The sequence below is a fragment of the Centrocercus urophasianus genome, unplaced genomic scaffold (assembly GCF_019232065.1).
Source record: "Centrocercus urophasianus isolate 14NV4802_14NV808 unplaced genomic scaffold, USGS_Curo_1.0 seq_38, whole genome shotgun sequence".
In the NCBI taxonomy this organism is placed as follows: Eukaryota; Metazoa; Chordata; class Aves; order Galliformes; family Phasianidae; genus Centrocercus; species Centrocercus urophasianus.
In genome coordinates this window covers 3,341,801-3,355,266 of record NW_024884955.1, presented here as the reverse complement: position 1 = coordinate 3,355,266, position 13,466 = coordinate 3,341,801, and positions in this window count along the sequence as shown.

Here is a 13,466-nt window from a genome sequence, read left to right as displayed (position 1 = left end):
GATCCCCAAGTCCAACCTCAGCCCACCTCACTGTGCCCACTGCCCACATCCCTCCGTTCCACATCTCCATGGCTCTGGAATACCACAAGAGACGGTGATCCCACCACTCCCTGGGCAGCTGTGCCACTGCATCACTGCTCTTTTGGGAAAGACTTTTTTCCTAATATCCAGACTGAACTTCTCCTGATGCAACTTCTAGCCGTGAGCTCTCATTCTGTCTCTACTTAAGTGGGAAAAGTAGTAGTAGTATTCAGAGACAGGCTATGTCATGGTTTAATACTTAGTTGCAGATTAACATTTGCATTTTATAGCGATTCTGGCTGGTATAGTTGTTGCAACAGAAGGTGTCTGATATTTTCTTTTAAACTCGTATATGTGAATGTATAATACACTTAAGGGTGCCTCGTGTCTGCAGGCATACTGTCTTGCTTTCTGGCCTTGCTACATTACCATAGTTAATTGAAGTTTGACTTGAAGCAGAGCTGAATAGAAGCTCTTTAAGGTAAACCGAGACTGCTGTGGGAGGTACTGTCAGTCAGTTGAAGTCTAGCACTTCTCTGTTACTGCTTGGGATCAACGCGTCTCTGTTTTTTGAACCATGGCCCAATACAAAATTGAGCTTTCAAATGCGTGTTCATTAAAGATCACATAACAGCGTTAACAGTAATGGCATAATTGGACCTAATAGTTCGTTTTACCACGTTTCATGTGTTCTGAATGTTTTCTTCAATTAATAATTATTCTGTATTTTTCTTTCCCTTTGCAAAATAGTTGTGTAATGTTGTCAAAAACAGTGAAATTCTTCCATTATTGGGATTTTCAGCCAATTAGTTCTGGGCAATGAATTGCCCATGAAAACTTCTGACATGTCTCATGGCCAGAAGAAATTTAAAAAAAAAAAGCAAACTGAGGTTATTATAGAGAAAATTACAGACTTTTACACAATACTGCTCAGTGTTGTTGCCTCTTGTCAAGTAAATGTTTGGATGGCAGTCCTAGAGAAAGCAGAAGGGTTTCATGAGCATTTTATTTACATTAAATGTTTTTTAGACTTAGATTTTTCAGATTCAAAAGGCTGCAGAAGAGGTTACAATGATAAATTTGTATGTATGTAAGATGATAAATTTGTTTGGAAATGTTTATTAATTATGCCTTCAAACTCCTTGAATTTTCAGCTTGTCACACCTTTCACTATATGACAAAAACATGTTTTAGCATAAAAGCAATTATTTCTTTCTTTCTCAAAAAAATGTTGCCAGCTTCAGTGCAAGTGGTTGTGTTTCTTCAGGAGCAGAGATTTCAAAGAAATGAAACTACATTTTAAATTGCTGCAGAATGTTTTATTAGCTCATTCCCAGGACTGTCCTGCTGTTACTTGGTGCTGATAGAGAATAGTTAATCCTTGGCAAGCAGTGCACAACATGGACCTTCAGATCTCAGGAAAAGACACATTAACATGGGAAGTGAAATGTTTCCTAAGCCAGTGTTGATTCATTTGCGGCAGAGTGGCTCTGCGGTTGTTTATGATGCTGTGATTAGCGATGAAGCGAAGAAAATTATACCTCAGTCCAATCACATTGAAGTCTACAAGAACCATTAAATTGGGCTACTGAGCTGGATGATTATTCCTGAAGACCACCAAACTTTCAGCGGTACTCTTATTTTAATTCCAAACAATGTGTGGCCAATACTCACTATAATATTCATTGTTAAACAGAAACTATAGTGCCCTCAGTTTCCCTGATTTCTCTCACCATGTACATAGACCACTGACTTTTCTGCTTTTGTTGTTAAATAGCAAGCTCCAAATAAGATTCTCTGTCAGCAAATGTTGGAAGAATTTATTCTTTCAAAGAGCAAATGCCATTTTTAAGTTGCTACAAGGTGTTAGTAGTTTACAAAAGAACGTTTCTGATGCTGAAATTGCCAGTTACGTGTAATAATTCCTTCATTGACTGCCAGACCTGTCATGTTGCGGAAAGGAAGGTCAGTTGAATTGTCTATTAATGGATCTATTCAAAAATAGGCATTTGGGATTTGTTTCCACACAAAAAAGACAAGCTGCATCAATTTCTGTGTGAACTGGGTAATGTCTTTACTCTTTTTAGCCAATTAATAACCTGTGATCCCCAGAGCAGTAATTTCAGGATTGTGACATTATTTGCTAATTCTTCACTTCTTCATTTGTTAAAGAAAATATTAAAATTGCAGTCAGCCTCAGTAGGACAGACCCATACATCATTGAAAGAACCAGTAATTTATGATGCAGTTGGAGCTCTGCATTAACTTCCCAGGCTGTAATGAAGTTTCATACTGAACAAGTTCAGGAGAGATTTTATGATTAAAAGATCTGGAAATGCTGTTACACGTTTGCATTTCCCTTAGATTTTCAGCTGGCCTTTTTTATTTTGGGGCACTCCATTAATCAAACCCACATGGGCTTTGTTGGGTCATGCTCGTTCCATCCCATATTTGTACAGGCAGGTAGCAATCAGGTTAAAAAAAGCTTTATTTCACTATTTAAGTCTGGGAATTAGATATAAATACTGCTCTGTTTTTTGCCAGTTGGTGATGGTGTGGTCTTACTCATGCTTGGGGCATGACTCATGTATCCTGGCACTACCACACAGCTGCAATCATTTGATCATGGAGAAGCTGAGCTGCGAGGGCAGATCTCAAGATTGCTGGAGCAGAGTGAATGCTTGAACCCAAAGCCTCTCTAATCTCTTTCTTCAGCCTAAGTTGCTGTTTCTGTAAATGCGTAGAAACGTACTGCCTGTTAATGAATTGGTAATTGGTAATGAATGTACTCCAGCAAACATGGGGTTTGAGCACAGGAGTACTTTTTTTGTGTAATAGGGACTTAAGTCCACACAGCCCATTAAGCATAAACTGGGGTAAAATTCATTAATACTTCATGCACTTTTAATTGAATAGGACTATTATTGAGTTTGCTGGTTGCCAACCCCCGTTAATATCCCCATTTCTTGTGTGGAGATCTGTGAAATTGAATCCCTCCTGCAAAATTATACCAAGCCACCTTTCATCCTGCTACTTAGCAAAGACCTTTGGTCCTTGTTTCTCGCCTCTTCTCCTCAGCTATAGCACTTGTCAGCTTGTATTACACAAACTTGTAAATAACAGTAAATGAAAAAGATAATATCCAGGTGGGAGGTCATGGAGTTTTTAGTGTGGGCTTTGGATAATCCCCAAATAGAATTGCAGTGTTGAATATATATCTATGTGTGTATATAGATACACTATGCAAATATATATTTATATTTATACATAAATACATACACACACATACACACATACATATTAAACTTTATGAACATATACTTTTCCAGTAATATTAAGTTCCAGTCCTGGAATATAGAGCAAGAGTTTTGCTGTATCAACAGTGTTGGTACCAGCACATTGAGAGGGAAGACTAATTTTGGCAGTGGACCTGGCCAGTTTGAATTCTGTGAGAAGTCAAAATACTTAATGAGGAAAGGCATCCTTAAATGAACACTATTTTTCAAGTCAATCCTGCGGTTGAGAATAAGGATTGGAAGTCTGCATGCATTCACAACAAACTTGTAATGCCAAGAAATGAGGTTTTTATCTGAATGGAATGAAATGCAGAGCTTTGAATGGCTAGTTCCCTGCCCTGTTCTCCTCTCTTTGTAAAGGCACTGAAGGTTAAACTGAGCAATCCAATAGGGATTTTTTTTAATTTTTTTTTTTGTATAATTGAATTTCTGATGGCTTTAATCCACCTACCGATGGTTTATTGCATAAGAAGCATGTCAGGGACCAGAAAGGAAATGTCTGGAGAGTTCAGCAATACAGAGCCAACAGAATGGTTCCAGATGCTGCGAGCAGGAGCAGGCTTCCAGCTGTTACAACTGTCACTGCAGAGCAAATACTCTGCCCCCAAGTCCCAAGGAAAATATGGGTGGTGTGACACACCAGACACAGCTGAGATGGAATTTCTGTTGTTCTGGATATTAAACTTTTGTTCTCCTTTTAACACTGTAGTGTAAAATAAAAAATATGCGTTTGCAGGAAGTTATCTGTGGGCCTTGCCAGAGATACGTCATCTGATTGTGCATGTAGGTAGCATTTAACATAATCTGCCCTGACACTTCCGTAAGACAAGACGAAAATAATATTTTATCACCGTGCAGTAACAGCCCCTTACAAAACTCCAAAGTCTTAATTAGGGATTTCTCTCAGATCCGCTTGTCTTATGACCATATAAATGTCTAAATTAGATAATTAATGTAGTCCATACTGCATGATAGTATACTGCGATTTCAGGCCCTTGGCAGTAGGCTCAACAGAAACGTTTCCCTTTCATATCCTAGGGATTCAGCAAAGTAATTTCAGTTAGATGTTCCTCTTATGATATTGATTTTACTTTTTAACTTCTTTATGGTTTCTGTGAGGGAGTGCAATTGTCTCCATTCTCCGTAAAATCAAATAGATGAAATGATATTGGGCTGTTTATGATATTTGGCATAAATGACATTTCATACTTAATTTCATATTTTAATCAGTATTTGTACAATACTGTGGTCTGTACTGTGCAGATTAATGTACATCTAAGATGTACACATCCTGAAGTGGGAAAACCCACCTGGTGCTTCAGTATGACTCCAAATCTTTTATCTCTATCTTTATGTATCAGAAAGCTTCTTGCAAATTCAAGCTCTAGCTTTCAAGTTCCTTATCTGTTTCTATCACTGTAGGAATTGCATTTAATTTTTTAAACAATTTTTTAGTGAATAAAACTAGCACTGAGAAGTTAGAATCTTGTTCTCTTAGTAGTATAAAGCCATAGTTTCAGAATTTTCCCTTGGTTATTCTTTGAACACATGTAGTTGTATTTACCTTTTTCCAAGTAATTACTGAAGATGGAAGGGTCCCCGAAAGCATATTTTTATACTATTAGAACAATAAATGTAATGTCAAAAGCTTTACAAATTAGAAAAATAATGGACTGATATATATCTAACTTTTTCAGGACTTATTAATATCAACAGCAAGAAGCTGAAAAAATGAATAAAATGTAATAGATTTAGGTAGCAAGAGGACCAGCCTTCAACCAGAGTAGCATTAAATTAGACTTTCGTACAGGAACACAATCTTCTAGCTCCTGAACCATTGTTTTGAAGTGGTTTTCAGTTAGCATACACAACAATGGCAATTGGGTGGGGTACAGCATACATACATTGGACATTAATGTTGGCTACAGCAGTGATTTCAAGTGTAAGTTCCAACAGCATGAAGTTATTCTGAAATTTGGCATCTCCTTAATAGTTAAGGAGCTGTGTAGTTCCTTATGGCTAAAGAACTCCGAGACTGCTTTTGGGATTAGCAGATGGGCAAATACTGCTATAGACTGTAGGACTGAGCTCCCTGCCTGGTGTCCTTGTGTGCAACTTGAGTCTCTTAAATGAAGAGATTCATAATGTAACTTGAAACTCTTCACAGGTCCAACCAGTAACAAGGTGATCATACACGTGGGAAAGGATTCTAGATTAATTTTCCAGTACAGGTCAGCTAGATAAATAGGACCATTATTTTGGAACATCTGGTTTCATCTATGGGTGTCTCCTTTGGGTCAGAGACTGCTGAGTCACCAGGACAAAGCTCCAGAAGCCACAAACAGTTTGGTCACTCCTTGACCTTAACATATTCTGAGTGCTAACTGCACGTAGCAAGATCCAAGACCAAATTTACAGGCAACAGAATATAAAGAAAATTAATATGAGAAAGTCAATAACAATTTCAAACTCAGCTGAGGAATTGAGGTCATCACTAATGAATTTGTAGTACCCACTTAGTGGTATAATGGTAAGACTTCATCAACGTGATGCATTTACTGATTGTGTGATTTATTCTAATCAGAACACCTGAAAAGGATATACGTGAACAATAAGAAAACCACAAACAGAATTAAGGTGTAAGCATGAAAGCCACAACACAGTGTTAGCCTTAGGAAAATTAATCCTTACACTGACAAAGTATTTTAATTGTCTGCATCATAAGAAAGAGGTCCGTGTTCACATATACCAGTTATATCTTGAGAGACCTCAGGATAAATGCAGAGATGCTGAGCATCAGCTCTGTAAAAAAAAAATCTCACAGTCAAAAGCCTTCCAAAAAAATTCTAGACCAATATAAATACATTTTTCTCTGAAAGTAGGTAAATGGATATTTAAGACATGTAAATGAAATTGTTGAAGCAATATTTTGACTAGTTCCATTGTTGAAGTTTTTTTATTTTTATTTTTATTTTTAATTTTTTTTTTTTAATTTTTTTTTTTTTGAGACCTCAAGTTTTTCCTTGTTTGGGATAGCTTATTGCTTTAATATGTGAAAAATATAGTGTCAATGGAAAATCGTTTCTAGGATCATCTAACATTTACCTATTGTTGTTCTATGCAAATTCCTGATGTATTTAATATTTTTAGAGGTGCGTGGGAAAGAAGTAAATGTCAGAAGAATCACATTGCTTCTGGATATGCAGCTGACCCTGTTTGTGACACTTGAATTTTGAATTTCTCATGCTCTCTCCAGAGGACATTTCAGCCAGCTTCTGTTTCTCATTACACGTTTACTTCTAGCTACTTCTTTTTAGGGTTCAGAAATTATTTCTTAATTTAAATAACTCGCTGAGGTTAATTTGGGTATTGTCATTTCCTCTGAATTTAAAAGAGTTAATTCTTTTGTTCAAACATGACTTATTTTTCAACTCTTCTACTCTTTTTTTTTTGTTTTTTTTTTTTTTTGTTTTGTTTTTTTTCCAGATGTTCTGGTATAAAACTGATTTACCTGTGATATTTCTTCTTCTCCTGAGAAATTTGCATCTGTCTCTGGCATCTGTCTCTAACTTCATTTAAAAACAGTGGAGGAGGAACATTAATTTTATGGATATATTTGTATCAGTGTATTTCCATCGATAAATCATTTGTTATTTCCAAGAAGAATCTGAAACCTCTACCTATCAATATTTTTCAGCAGCAGAGCTAATGCACGGTGGCTAAAAATAATCTCATGGAGCAAAAATGAAAAATACAGAGGAGTCAATGCTGTGAGTTAACACTGTCATCTTCTGCATAGTTTTACCTTTAAAGGGCCGAAGAATGAGCAAAGCCTTGGTTTGTTTCAACAAAATATATAGCAGTAATCAGTTCCTGTACAGCTTTGATATCCTTCCAGCTTACACCTAGTTCAATCACTTCTCTGGGAAGACAGTGTAAAAACCATAACCCCGCACGCAAATACAGCCCACAGAAAGGGCAAATCCTCTCCCCAGAAGTTCCATCTCCTTTTTAAAGGCATTTGGCTCAGCAGACCAGCTCATGTAGTCAGATATTCATCAGTCTACAGTGTGAGGCATCATTTCAGAGTCCTTAGGTCTGACCAGGTAGGCCCAGCAGCAGATGTGGGGCTGTGCCTGGGACCAGATGAGGTCTTGCAACCTGAATGGTTGTTCAGTGCTCCGTCCTTTGTTCACATCATTTCTCTGTTTTCTAGAGCAGATCACTCTGCTCTAAAAAAGGATAAAGCTGCTTCACATGCTGAAGTTGAATAAATTGCTCCTTCTATAATGTAGATGGAAATCCCTGTGATTCCCAAACTCAGTCTCTCCATTCTGAGGATGGCATTGTTTTTTTCCACTGATCAGTTCTCACAACGTACTGCAGCATCCATGACTGAGAGGCAGTGTGTATTGTTGCTTGGGGCAAAAGATTGCACGGATGTCAAAATGTCAAAATAGTTCCTCTGTCTGCTGTATTTACACTTCTCTTGGGACTGAGGATAGCCAAATATGCAAGCTTGCGTTCTCCTTCCACTTTTACATCCTATTTTTAAATTGCACCTTTTCTGGTGGCTGGGAGGGGTTAAATAGACATGTAGATATATACTCCAGAAGGTGCACAGTCTACTTTTTTTTGTACTTTGATATAAAGTGGGGCATCTGTTTTAAAAATAAGATGACTAGTTTAGGAGTAATTACAAAAATATTAATTAAAACCAGTTTGTCTCTTCAGTATTACTGGCTGAGTATTTCAGGTTTAAACACCCATGAGCATGGAGAAGACAATACTAATAATTAAAAAGGAACCAAAATAAGCCAGATAAAGCTTTTAAAAATTAGAACTGTTTTCTGTAATCCTCCATTTCAGATGCTGCATGCTGGGGCTCAGTCTTTAGATTTCTTTAATCATCTGGATTGTCCCGTTCTTCCTCCTGGTTTACCCAGTGCCACAGAAGGATTAAACCAGCATAATGGGCACTTTTTAAGTGTCGACATCTTTCTAATCAGCTCGACAGTGCTCTGGTTTATTCCTCCTTGTTAATGTGGGATCATGAAGATGCTGTACTGCATATAGCACCACTTAGTGGCAGAAAGGCTACTTCAAATACTCTGGAAATCTAATCCAAGGAACTTCGTTGTGAGTGAGTAAAAAGAAACCAAAATAAAGCAGTGTGTCCCTTTTCCCCCCTCTCCGACTTTTTACATTCAGAACCTCAGATTTCAAAATGCTGCCAAGTGTCCCTTCAGCACAGCTGCACTTTGTGAGAAAAACAATCACGTCTCATTCTGTCCCTTTCCCTCTGTTCCCTGTGTGTGTTCCTGATCTGACTGTGCACACAAAGCTGGACAGGTATCTTTTGCGTGTGGCCATGACTGCCATAAATATTAGCTCTCATATGTCTCATATAAACAAAAAAGTGCTATTCTGAACTCCAGTTTGCTTGGTTATGAATACAATGCACAGAATAGAAAATAGGAAAATATCACAAAGAGGATACATCACAGCATTCAGTAACCAGAGAGTATCAAAACAGTACAGGTAAGTATTTTTCTACTCAGGAGGTTGAGGTCAAGGATGTTTATCTATGATGCTTGCAAGAATTTCTCTAATATAATGAATGATAACAACATTTGCATGAGTTTTCCAACTTTTGGGATGCAAAGAAAACAAGTTAGTGTTTAGGGATAAAGAAACCCGTAGTAATATCAGTGCCTGGAACATTAAAAAAGACAGACCCCAACATTTTCAACAAAATGTACTGAACCTTCCCAAAGGATACTGTGCTGTCATATTGCAAACCCTCCTGTGATGAGAAGAGAAGGGATGTGATTGAGACACACAAAGTAAGATTTAGTTCTTCTTTCCAATACATTCTGGACAGGCAGATACCAACAACAGGCTGAAGTCTAATGATACAACACCTTGTTCTGTAACACAAATTATATTTTGTTGACTGTTTCTTGACAGTACTTTTAGAAATGGCTCTTTTCAAATCATAAATTTGTACATTATGATTATAAGCAAATAAAAAAAACCAGTAGTGCTAGAGATGGCAAGTTACATTCATTTCATAAAACTCATCACAAGCTTTTGCTGTTTCTGTCAGAAGCCGTATCAGTTGTCCTATGTCTGATCATGTGCATCAGTTATTCCAATACAGTGTGGAGAAACAATTTTTTCAATCAGTTATGTGTCCAAAATGCATATGCAATCGCACATCTGACTTGTGTGTACAATTACTGGGAATCCATGCATACATTGGGTAATTTCTCACATAAATGCACTTAATTAGTCATCTGTGCCTGAGTTTTGCTATTTGCATACATACTTATGGCAATTTTGCATGCAAATTAAGCACTTTATATATATATATGTAAAAGTTTGACTCTCATCATGTTTACTAAACAGAAGCTTATGTTAGGTCTGGACTAAAATAATTGACTTGTCTGACAGTATACAATATAATGCAATATCTTTCATATAGATTAACAGAATGTCTACATCCTGCTGAGGTTTTCACAGTGAGGTTATTACATTTATATCTCCTAAAATACTTAAGGATCAGTTGTGTAAATGACCACACTGTTGAACTATCTGGATAGCTGATGTACAGCCTCCCCAGCTCAGCCTGTAACTTATAGCAGGTGGAATTTGTGTTGGTTGTTAAAATGTTGCAACAAAAATGTCCCATCTAAATCCTGCACTCCTTCCCAGGCCACAATAAGATCTGTTACATGATTGTGCCATTTCCTACTGATGGATTCTCACCATCAGAAGCACTGAAACAATGTCACTTTGTTAACCAGACGCTGCCTGCAGCTCATAGCAGAGAGTGGTGCAGGAATACCTCCCACAGCAGTTCCCTCTCAGAGGCACCCCAACGGCAAACTCATCCACTGTCTATTGGAGTCAATCTTTGTCTTAAGTCTACGTGATCTTGTATATACGTATTTTTAGTGCCTACACATGTGTGCTAAACAAAGTTACAGACCCGCTTATGGAACTGGGAGCAGATAGGGTGATAGGAGACCTCAGGATCCATTTGCCAGTGTTAATAAGAAAAACACAAACTACCTCATTTGGTGAATACATGAGCTCAAATAATTAATCTTCAGAGTTCAGATACTTTTAGATGCTGGCAAAGGCAGCAGTTACTCTGCAATCAGAACTCAGAACTGCTCATGTGGGAGCCCCACCAACATCCAGAAATAGCACATATCAGATGAACAGCTGAGCTCACCTACCAGAGGTACTTATCAAAGTTTTAACCCATGTGAGTCTATTCTTCCTTTATGCATATGCACGTGGGGAACTCGTAAAATTATTATTATTTGCTCACAGTCAGTCCATATTATTCATTTCGTTATGCATGTGTAATTCCTAAATAGTTCCCTTTCTTTTATTGCTAGGCTTTATTCAATTTAGGCATGTAATATTATTGGGGTTGGAACCAGATGATTTTTAAGGTCCCTTCCAATGCGAGCCATTCTACGCTTTTGTGATTCCACTGCCAGTAGAAATCTTCCACTTGGTACTACCCTAATTTATAGATAAATTTGTGATTCAGATGTTCAGATAAATTTCATACACATCTTGAATCTGACTGAAGTTATATAAAGACAAACTATAGATTTATCACCACCTTTTTAAATTGGAAATGTGCTGAATCTCTTTGAGTGTGTGATATTTTGTCATAAAGCAGTCTCCTACACATCTTTCCCTCTTTCTCCCCTCTTTCTAACTTTTCTCATTTTTGCTGTTCTACTACCAAAGTCCATAGGCTGTCAAAGCTGTGTCCTGTGAAGTGCTTTGTCTCCCAGGTGGTTTATGACCCAAAATGCTGACAGCTCCAGAAAATGACTATTTTTAAAAAGGTAACTGGCTTTCTCTGTGGAGTTCTGCCTTAGCATTTAGCATGCTCACACGCAATTCAGAGTATCTGTTGGTGTGCTAAAACTGTTGGATGTATTCAGGAGGAGGAAATATTTGGGAGGCATACAAACAAGCTGAGTGCAACAAAAGGCAGAGAGTGCCCAGAATGTAACTTCTCATTAACTTTACCAATCTGCACAGAAAACAACAAACTTTTTTTCTGATTAAGAAGAGTGTGTCACCAAATAAGAAAAGAAAGGCTAATCTGGATCATGTGATTTTGCTAGATAAAAGAATGTTTATTTATAAATATTGCTGCTTGTACCAGAGACCAGAGCGACTTACCTTGAGATCTGGAGTGGAGTACATTCCATACATACGAACTTTTTCATGTTAATGGAGTTATGTCCACCAAAAAAAGGGGTGGGGGCTGGAGAGGAGAAGGAGATGGTGAAGTGATGGGAATTATTGCTATAAATAAAAATAACAGAAAAAGCTGCAAGTCTGACAAACTCCTCCTTCTCCTGCAGTCCCTGTGAGGACCACCTTGGGGTGGGTGGGTTGGGGACACCAAGTTTAATTACATCAATACACATTTGCAATTTTGTTGTGTGCAATGAGTAGAAATTACGGAACCATAGGGCTTTATATGTTAGATCCTGCCTGCTTCCTCTGCTGTCTTGCTGAAGTGTAAGTGGCTGAGAACAATATAAATTCTGCTTGCTTTTCATGCTTGTTTTTTGATACCACTGCTTTAACTTGCAATGATGCAAATCTATTAAACTTCTCGGTCTACTTTTTCCTTACTCTTTAGTTTTTGCAATGATACAATAAGTGAATTTGAGGAAAAAAAAAAGTAGAAATTTTACTGTTCTACATAGGTCGATTGTGTTTTACAATACTATACTGAGAATTACATGAGTTTATGATGTATTACCTCATCTATGGTGAAACAGACATCGAATTGGGATTTTAAAATTGATTTTAATATAGCCATTGCTGGCATGCTGCCATCAATGCCTGCAACTCCCCACACTGGGGAGACAACAGCGTGCCTCATAATTGGAGGTCAGACTATAGTAAAGTCGGCCTCCCCTGATCAGTGTAATTAACTGAGCAGGAAGGTTTGGTGTAGGACCTCTGAAGTTACATTTTCCTCACTGCCATTCACATTACCAACTCAGAAGGAGAAGCAACAAGAGCCGCAATGTCCTGTTGAGTAGATAGTGTAAAGAGAGAAAGTTCACATTTCTTGGCATTGCACCATGTCTAGTAGGACTGAAAATGTGACTTCAGAAGATCTCCTTAACCAGAAAGATAGCTGCATCTTTCTCACCTTCCATACACAGGTAGCACGTGCAGGAGAGTACAGAATCAGCTTAGATTGATGAATACTCTGTCCTTGTTCTCTGCTTTTTCCTGTGGATTCTTTCTTCAAATCACTTTCTCCTTGGTGACTCATGATTTTGTCTTAAAATTTTGTACTGGAGCCAGATCATAGGAAATCCAGAATCTTGAACTGTGTCCAACTGTTCGTGTAGCTCCACTGATGTGGCTGTTTCTTTGAAGAATTGTGTAAGTGTACCAAAGTCTGGCTTTTACTGTTACTTATTTTCACACTGTGGTCATGCTCTTCCTACTCAGGAGCTTCTTTGTTTCCAGTGTAGGCTTCTGTCTAGATCTGGTGGGTCCACCCTTCTCGGACAAGTAATTTCTCCATAGCTTTGTCTTTTCTTTAATGTTGCTCTTCAGTTTCCTCCTGTTCCATCTGCCCTGTACATCCTAAAAAGATCCCGAATGTGGAGTAAATCGGAAGGCATTTCTCATTCTCTTGGGTTTTGAACTGCTTATGCAAATTCATAATTTGACATTATTAACAAGCCAGAAGAATCATTGTTTCTCAGTGTCTGTATACATGCATTCCTTTGTTATTCCTTTTGACATAAAACCAAAATTAGTAATAATGACTCTGATTCATCAGTTCGAAAGCTATCTCCTACTTTATAAACAAAAAATGATTAAATAATGCAGACAAAACTTAAATTTTGGGCTTCACATAGTATTAGTTTCTTTTTTCCTTGTTTTTTTGGATTTTTAAATCAAAACATTTATTTTCTGTGCCATAACTATTTAATTGAATCCAGTGTGACATGTATGTATCAGAGAACTAATCAGGATAAACCAGCAGGAATATTTCCCAGATAAGGAATTGAATTCAGACATCAGCCCCAAGCTAGGAAGGGAAAAGTCTCTTGAGACTTTGTTTTCTCACTT